Raw genomic sequence first — 10,305 nt, forward strand, 5'->3', positions numbered from 1 at the left:
CCTGAGGCTTATTACACAAGTGGGTTTCTTCCTGATGTATTAATAAACTCACCTCTTCCAGTGAAGTGGAAATGATGGGAACATGTCAGCGGCACCTAGATGTTCGTGAACAGATACATTTCTTTTAATAACTGTTTCCTCGAAACGATGAACTTTTTTGGGAGGAGGAATCGAGTCAGAGTTGATGACGGTGTGTTATTATCGATTAAGCGGCAACCGATGTAATTTCTCCGGACAGTTTTTGATCGTCATCTCTTGAAGTTCAGGTGACGGGAATATGAACCAGGTTTCGTCAGGTGTCTCGAAGATCGTTTTTAGTTTTCTGAAGAGAAAACTATTGTGCCGGCTTTGTCTGTCCGTCCGCACTTTATTCTATCCGCACTTTTTCTGTCCGCACTTTTTCTGTTCGCCCTCAGATCTTAAAAACTACCGAGGCTAGAGGGCTGCAAATTGGTCTGTTGATCATCCACCCTCCAATCATCAAACATACCAAATTGCAGCCCTCTAGCCTCAGTAGTTTTCATTTTATTCAAGATTAAAGTTAGCCATAATCGTTCTTCTGGCAACGATATAGGATAGGTCACCACCGGGTCGTGGTTAAAGTTTCATGGGCCGCGGCTCACACAGCATTATACCGAGCCCACCGAAAGATGGATCTATTTTCGGTGGCCTTAATTATACGCTGTAGCGCTGTACAGAAATCTGGATTGATTTTTTTTTTTTTTTATTTTCGGCGCTTCAGAGCAGTCTACATTTTTCAGTGCCCTCGCGAGGGTATGCTCTGTACTGGGACCTCTCATTACCTCTGGAGTGTTTGTCAGTTCGTGTGTTTGTCTCTTAGCAGGATTGCTCAAAGTAGCTATATGCTGATTTTTACAAAAACTTAATGGAAAGTGGGGCTCGTTAATACCAACAAGTAATTGAATTTTGGGAGAGGTAGGAATGTAAGTTTTAAGGAAAAGTGACCTTTCTGTATTTCGATCGATCGGCTTGGACGAAGATTTTTATCTCCGAATATTATTAATAGCTTATTATATAAAGAACATATAATCATTTTTTGCTCCGAAGGGGGGATAGTGCCGTCAGTGCACCCCACGGGGAGCATTGTAGGCCCCAAGCCGCAACCCCTTTCATTCCTTTTATTGTACCGCCGTTCATATTCTCTTTCTCCCATCTTACTTTCCTGAACCCTCTCCTAACAGTTGTTTCATAGTGCAACCGCGAGATTTTCCTCCTGTTACACCTTTCAAACCTTTCTACTCTCACTTTCCCTTTCAGCGCTGAATGACCTCATAGGTACCAGCACTTGTCCTTTGGCCTCAATTCTGCATTCTATTCTGTATATTTTATAATCAGTGTCGCAATCTCCCGCATATATTAATTATCTATGTAAACAATAAACGTATGCGAGGCCATTGTAAAAGTGATTTTTCAGCATTACTCAAACAGCTGTGAATGTGATCCTTTCATCGAGTGATCACCGGCCACCCTTCCTCTTTATGGTTACGTAGGCAAACGGCTTTCGCTGCAGGGACCATCATCATAATTCATTAATATTTGACCTTGCTCGTAGGCCCATAGTGTCTATAGCCCTATTCCTCATCTGTATATGTGGTAGTTCATCTTCGCTACGTCTCTTATGTCCAGCGATTTTTCTGAGGAAGATTTTACGAGAAATTCTGGATATAATACTGAGGAACGGCGTGGTAAACAAATTTACTGAGAGAGAGAGAGAGAGAGAGAGAGAGAGAGAGAGAGAGAGAGAGAGAGAGAGAGAGAGAGAGAGAGAGATTTTTCCAGTGCGCCTCTGTTGACCTCTGCTCTTACTTTTGTACCTGTAGATAGTCGACTGTGGTAAGTCGCAGCTAGGGTCAGGAAATTACTTGCTGGTATCTGCAAAGGTACCAACATTTGGTGCCATCCTTCTTTAAAGGAAAATACACACACGTGCATACACATACACACACACACACATCTAGATATATAATATATATAAATATGTGTGTATATATATGTATATATATATACTGTATATATATTATGCATATGTGCGTGAGAGTAGCTTTAAAAACCGAGGTTATTATTTAATGTCATAGCATACGTAATGCCCCAGTTCCTAAGGTCAGAGGTCAATACAGACGCATTTAGTAGCCGTAAGGCGAAATGCATTGAGCTGCGTTACAAAGTTCAAAGGTCACTCCGTAACTGCAGCGCCGGATGTGTAATCACCTGCTGTTCGTGGATGCATTTCTGTGTGCACGTGCATTCCCCACTTTGAGAATTTATATACCTTTCCTAAAGGAATTTGTCTCTTTCCTTTTAAAAAGGAAAATAGTGTATAGACTAATTTCAACTCGTTCGTTTAAATATCGAGCTGCTTTGAATTGAATTGAGTTGAATATAGAGTTTAGGCCAAAGGCCAAGCACTGAGACCTATGAGGTTACTCAGTGCTGAAACGGAAATGGGCAGTAAAAGGTCTGAAAGGTGTAACAGGAGGAAAACCTCAAAGCATTTGCACTGTGAATCAATTTTTAGGAGAGGGTGGAAAGTAAGATGGAAGGGAATTTAAAAGGAGGTACAGTAAAAGGAACGAAAGGTGTTGCAGTTAGGGACCGAAGGGATGCTGCAAAGAACCTTAAGTAATGCCTACAGTGCACCACGTGAGGTGCACTGACGGCGCTACCACCCTACGGGGGCGAGCTGCTTTCAAAGCAAAAACATTAAAAGGAGAATGTTAGTCGATCGTGAATGTTTAGAAGATGAGGCCTATGGCCTAACGTGCTCCATTTCTGAGAAGCCTGAACCTGTTGATTCAGTGAGCTTACTCCTCCGTCTTAATGTCCTTCTTGTTGATTTCCCAATCAGTCTGTCTTTCCTTGTTTGTCTGTCAGCTTTGTGGTCATTGTTCAGTACGTCCAAACGCTACCTGCCTTCCCGTTACGAAAGCTTATAAACCTTTCTAGTCCAGGTACTCTAAATTCTATCTGTCACTGTCTTTCCTTCTCAATTATTTTTCAGGTCCCCCTATCGCTTGCTTGATTGAATTTTTTGTCACCTACACATTGTGTATTTATATATATTATATATATACACATAATTATTTATATATACAGAAAAATAAATGGTTAGAGAGAGAGAGAGAGAGAGAGAGAGAGAGAGAGAGAGAGAGAGAGAGAGAGAGAGAGAGATTTAATTTTAAGTCTTTTTCCATAACATGGGTTGACTCCTTCAAAATTAAGTAAATATTTATATATGTATATATATATATATATATATATATATATATATATATATATATATATATATATATATATATATATATATATATATACAGTACATACACATACATACATACACATAAATAGGGAGAATGTGCTACTGGAATCTATGACGCTAATTCAAGGGCTTCTACGGAATACGCCCAAGTTTTGAGATTCATTTAGAAAGAATGCTCCATTTTCACACATTTTTCTCCTCATCCAGATGAACTTTTAATGAAATAATGGAACATTCCCAAGATTTGTTGATGGAGGGAAAATTTAATATTTGCTTCGACATAAAAAAAATCTTGTTTTAAGTTTTTATTTTATTTACATATAGAGTTATTGTTCGAGAGATGTGAGAGATGTTAGTTATTATTATTATTATTATTATTATTATTATTATTATTATTATTATTATTATTATTATTATTATTATTATTATTATTTATGAGGCCCTTTTGGTCTCATGGTACTAGAAGCCTGTATGTTTATTATTATTATTATTATTATTATTATTATTATTATTATTATTATTATTATTATTATTATTATTATTGGTGTTGCTTTTATTATATCTGTTCGTTAAGTGTTCGTCCACCTTACGGTAAACATGTCGTGAACACGCGTCGGCAGATTATCACGAACAGGTTGAGAACAAATCTGCGACCGTCAGTGGAAAACGAATCCTTGGCAAATGCTTGATAATCATATGAAGCGCTGATTATGGCTGCCAACAAGTCTTTGACATGTATTCAACTTGTTTATGAAGCGTGTGCGATAAGATCCCGACTTGAGTCTATGACGTTTTAGTTTTCTGTGAAAGAAAACTAATGTGCTGGCTTTGTCTGTCCGTCCACACTTTTTCTGTCCGCCCTCAGGTCTTAAAAATTACTGTATATGTTGATCATCCATCCTCCAATCATCAAACATACCAAATTGCAGCCCTCTAGCCTCCTCAGCAGTTTATATTTTATTTAACATTAAAATCAGCCATATTCGTGCTTCTGGCGACGATACATGACAGGACACCACCGGGCCGTTGTTAAAGTTTCATGGGCCGCGGCTCATACAGCATTATACCTAGACCACCGAAAGATAAATCTGTTTTCGGTGGTCTTGATTATACGCTGTACAGAAAACTCGATTGCTCCGAAGAGACTTCGGCGCATTTTTAACTCGTTTCTATGAAGACCTAAGCCCTTCTTTGGCCGAGTCGGTTGAGCTAGACTGTCACTCGATGGGCCGGAGTTCAATTCCGCGGCCGGCTGATGAAGAGTTAAAGGAATTTATTTCTGGTGATAGAAATTCACTTCTCGCTATACTGTGGTTCGGATTCCACAATAAGTTGTAGGTCCCGTTGCTAAGAGACTTAGCCACGTAAAATAAGTCTAATCCTTCGCAGCCCTTTTAATTAGCTCAGTGGTCTGGTAAAACTAAGGTATACTTAACTTTTCTATGAAGACCTGCGACTTATGTATGTTGTTAGGAGAACCACCCTCTTCATCATGAAACACTGCAATGTTTGGGCGAACACCCTCAACTTTCAAACGGATCAAGGTAAATTCTGGACTTTTTCGGAGCGTGAGATAATTGTTTCGCTGGTGCTGGAGGATTTGTGTTTCCTTACATCATTACATACGTTAGTTCGTTAAATAACGTTATTAAATAACGGTAGTTTATCAAATACCGTTATTAAAATACTATGGTTCTTTAAATATGGTAAGTGGAAAGTGTGTCGTAATTCCTGTAGAGTAGTTTTCCTCGGCAACGATTTGGGCTAAGGCACAGTCAGTGAGATTGTATGTACATATATATATATATATATATATATATATATATATATATATATATATATATATATATATATATATATATATATATATATATATATATGTGTGTGTGTGTGTGTATGTGTATGTGTATATATATATATATATATATATATATATATATATATATATATATATATATATATATATATATATATATATATATATATTGATATCTTTGTGTAAGCGTGACAAACACAACATTCAAGAGAGAGAGAGAGAGAGAGAGAGAGAGAGAGAGAGAGAGAGAGAGAGAGAGAGAGAGAGACTAATGCGCATGAAAAACAAACCCACTCGCCAGTTGGAGAGAGAAGAATAATGCGCACAAGAAACATCATTCACGAGAGAGAGAGAGAGAGAGAGAGAGAGAGAGAGAGAGAGAGAGAGAGAGAGAGAGAAATAAAATTTTGAAAATCTGGGAACTGTAACCCACACAACCACTTCCTCCATTAGATGCCGTTAGTTAGCCCGGAGCAGAGATTCGTTTTTATCTGGCCTCCTCCTCCTCCTCCTCCTCCTCCTCCTCCTCCCGTAGCAGCGTCAGGCCGCCTACGCCATTTCAAAACAAAAGGTTTATAGAAAGATTTTTTCCCCAAATGAATATTTACGCGTCCTCGACTTTTTCTCCGGAGCGTACGGCGGGCGTAATTTATAGTACGCTTATTGATGATCTTTGTGCGGACGTTCGTCGGTTGATTAAGGTTTTTCGTGGACGGTACTTCCACAAAATCGTCGGTGGCGGTGTTTGGCCGGGTGTGTTGATATATAATTAGAGTCCCATAATCAAAACAACGAATGTTTTTTTCATCGGGACAATAGAGAACTTCTTTGGAAAGTCGCTCGCTCGAAGAAAGTTGTGATTAGAACAATGGACTTTTGCTTAAAGAACCGAACGGTAAAAAAGCCCATTGTGCTTTCACCGCTGCGACGCAGAGCGCTTTCATCTTTCCCCGGAGCGGCGATGCTTAATTGAATACAGTCGTTTTTATTGATGAAAAACAAACTTTGGATTTCTTCTGGCTTTCATATCAGAGCATAGCCGAGGGCGGCCTTTTTTTCTTTTTTTCTTTTTTACTATACGATCTCGCCCTAGTGTACTGCCTGGTCCCGGTAATTAGCTTTTCATTTGTTTTTCTATTGGTTTTGTCGCGTTACTTCCTGTACCGTTCGGATGCGAGTGCTTATGCCTATTTATGTATGCGTCGCGCATGCGCACATCTCGGTTGCTGTTGGGAGTATACGTAAATACGCAGTCGGGAGCGGACCAGTCGCGCTAGGCGTCGTTTCCTTTTGATGTTGCAAGATTTATACTCTTCTTCCGAGCTATGAATGGTCTGGGTTTTGTCTCCTCCGTCCTTTTTGGAATATTGTTCTTATTCTTCTTGTGGAATTCTTCCTTTGCTCTCCTTCTAATCAGTAACCTTGACTTCACCTCTTTTCTTGGCTCCCCTTGCAATCAGTGGCTCTGGCCTGTCGCTTTCCTTAAAGGGTTAATTTAACAGTTTGGTTGTTTTGAAGAAGGAGAGATTTCCTCATCGGCAGTTTATTTTGAAGGAGAGGTTTCCTTCTCTTCTTATTCAGCTTCGTAACACCCGCCAAGAAAGTCTTCCCTCATTTGTTTAGTTAAAATAAGAGATTCTGCAAATGGTCAGTTATATATCATCTCCAAGGTTTGGTATTCGCTTCGCTGCTATTTTCAGTTTCTTAATTTTATATATATTATATAATATATATATATATATATATATATATATATATATATATATATATATATATATTATATATTTATATATATAATATATTTGAGTTTTTATCCACATCATCGTGATCTCTTTTATATTCACAAACATTAAGTTACTTATGTCGTTTAACATTCAGTTCGCTCCACCTCGGCAATAATACTGAAGGGGAATTATAACTGATAAGTGGTTAGTCACCTGGCGGATGATTCGAACCACCAAAAACAACTACCTTTGGCTTCAGTGACGGTCTGTCAATATATATATATATATATATATATATATATATATATATATATATATATATATATATATATATATATATATATATATATATACGTACATACATACGTATATATTGTATATATACATATATATGTATATATATGTATACATAAATATATGTACTGAATGTATTTAATATATGTGTGAGGTTTAACAGGTAGGGAAAGTGTTCAGGTTGAATGGTATGGAAGGTAATCTGTTTACAGCAGCTTAAAATGATCATAATGAATAGAAGCATATGTTAGATATGTAGAGGCGAGAGTGACAGGTTTGGTGTAAAAGTGGGTGTGCAGAAAAAAAATGGTTTATTGTCTTCATGACAGCTGGACATTTTTACGTATAATTTGAGTAGATACAAGTCAGAGAAAGAAATATAACTGTAGATGGAGAGTTAAGGGAAGAAAGGAGGCGTTTGACATGTACATATATTTGATAGCAAATATAAAAGCCAATGGTAAGATAGGAAAAGAGCTGAGACACAGAACAGGTAAAATAGAGAAAGTAGCAGGGTGTGTACAAAGGATTCGCTTTGGAAGATACTTAGAGTATCTATGGAAACCGAAGTTGGAATGTTTGAAGAGACTGTTGAGCTAACTCACCTGTATGGGAGTGATGTTTAGACATTGAAAACGAATGAGAGAAAAAAGATGGAAGCTGCTGAGATGAGCTGTTTGCAAAGTGTGTGTAGCATAGTGGAATTAAAAGGATGAGAAATATCGAGAAATGTATGAGAAAAGATCACAGATGGACCAAACGATCCGAATGGTTTGAGATGGTTTGGTCATCTGGAAAGAATGAGGAACTTTACAATAGTGCAAGGAGTGCATGATTCAGAAGTGTTAGGAGGGCGTAGGAGAGAAAGAGTCTAGCAGTGGTTGTCAACCTTTTTGGGGGCACCCTTTCACCATAAATTATGTCAGAATGTCATTCCCCCCTCCTTTCCAAAATAGTCTGCCTCAGAAGGTACATTCCAAATAATATGCAACAAAATACTAATACAAACACACAAGCTAGCAGAGAGAAGGCTCACTGTGACCTCTCAGTAGTGCAGACCGATGTGCGCTGCGTTTTGTGCGGTCCTAGAGCCAGTTTGAGCCTGCCAATCTGTGCTCACAATTCCCCACCCCCCCCGAAAATGGGAATTCCTCCCTGTTTGAGAACCACTGGCCGAGAGAGTACATGATAGATATTACAGAAGAGTATACTGGGGGAACCTTACCCAGAAAGTTCATGCAAGTTACAGAATGAATGACTATTTGTATAGGGTTCAGTGGCCTGTTAATGAGTCGTCTGTGTATTTATGCTAAGCAGGTAATGTTCTGGAAGTTTTATGCACAGGGGATCCATCCGTGATTGAACAGATAAAGTGCAATTGTTGCGGTGACCATTTTTTGTTTTTTCTCTTAATCCATCCAGGAATTGGGAAGAGGGCCTAATGCGTGTGTGTGTGTCTATGTGTTTATTTATATATATGTATATATATATATAAAATATACATATATAATATATATATATATATATATATATATATATATATATATATATATATATATATATATATACATATATATATATTTACATATGTATATATATAAATATATATATATATATATATATATATATATATATATATATATATATATATATATATATATATATATATATATATATATATATATATATATATATATATATATATATATATATATATATATATATAAAAGCTAGATTGATGTCCTCACTAGGCTTGAGATTAATGAATGGACATGCCGTCTTTTAATTGGCGCAATATATCGCGCTTAAGCCCAAAAATTATATAATGAGGATTATTTTACCGGTGTGTGTATGTTTGTGTCTGAAGGTATTATCTAAATAACTTCATTAACTTTTAATTATGATTATGGATAAGCCATTGCGTGCGTTGCACTGTTAAGCTTCTTTTTCAACGGAACAACGCTTCTAGATTTTACTTCTGACTATCAGAGCATAGTTTCCGACGAAGCTAACAGAATAAGCTTGAGGAAAGGTATTGAAGCTTTGATTCAGATAAAATTCCATATAAAATTACAAACAGAAAGGCTTCACCATCGCTCAGTAATGACTGGGGGATGTAACTGTAATCGCTATTCACAAATGTTTTTGATTAGTACAAGGAGGCCTGAGGGAATCAAGTTTGGAGAAGTCTCATCCATACGCCTCTTTGAAGAAGGAAGGTAATAATAATAATAATAATAATAATAATAATAATAATAATAATAATAATAATAATAATAGTCTTTATTTCGGCTCAGGGCCATGTACATGGGACATGTAAAGTGTAGACGATCAATACACAATCTAGATACACGAGATAAAATGATAAAAATGATAATTGGTAACTTCCACACAGTTGCTGAAGTAGTAGAAAAAATAGTAATTATGATAATGGTAGTGACATTACTAATATTGAGAATAATAGTAAAAGTATTAAAAATGATAACAGTTAGAAACAGATTGCATACAACTGAATTCCAGCTAGCGACCTTAGGTGGTCCGGAGTGTTAAATACGAAAAGAGAATCCTGAAAGTATATGCCGTTATTATGTGGAAAGGTTTACTTTGGTGTTCGTTGTTCTCATCCGTTCGCTTTAAATGCTGTTCTTTTTGTGTTTTTCTGTCAATATACGTCCTTAGCATGACTTTTCTACAGACACTGTTTTGGTCACTGCTCCCGTGAGGCTCCTAAGTCAGTGTGACTTTCGTATAAACACCGATGGTTTTTCATCTAGTTTCTTTCTTTCTTTTGTTTCTTTAAATCTTCAGGTGGAAATTCTTAAGGATAAAGTCGATAGACTATAAACGCAAGAGGAATCCAAAGGGAAATCAGCCTGCAGAAGTGACAAGTTATAGGAAAAAGTGATAAATAAATAAATATGAGGGAATAGAAAATAAAACCGATACAAGTAAAATTCAAAAGACGTCAGCAGCAGAGAGCAGGAAAGAATTTGCTCCTCGCTTCAACATTTGGAGATCAGAAGATTCCACAACTGCACTAGGAAAGCTGTTTTACATTTTAGTTGCAGCCAAGATAAAAACTCATGGCAAACGGATTACTCGGGATTAGTTCTGTCCCCGTCATCAGGCAGATAAAGAATTAAGAGCTAGTTTTTATTATACAAAGGTGACAGAAAATACAAGAGATAAAGTAT

Source organism: Macrobrachium rosenbergii, chromosome 45 (assembly GCF_040412425.1).
Source record: "Macrobrachium rosenbergii isolate ZJJX-2024 chromosome 45, ASM4041242v1, whole genome shotgun sequence".
Lineage (NCBI taxonomy): Eukaryota > Metazoa > Arthropoda > Malacostraca > Decapoda > Palaemonidae > Macrobrachium > Macrobrachium rosenbergii.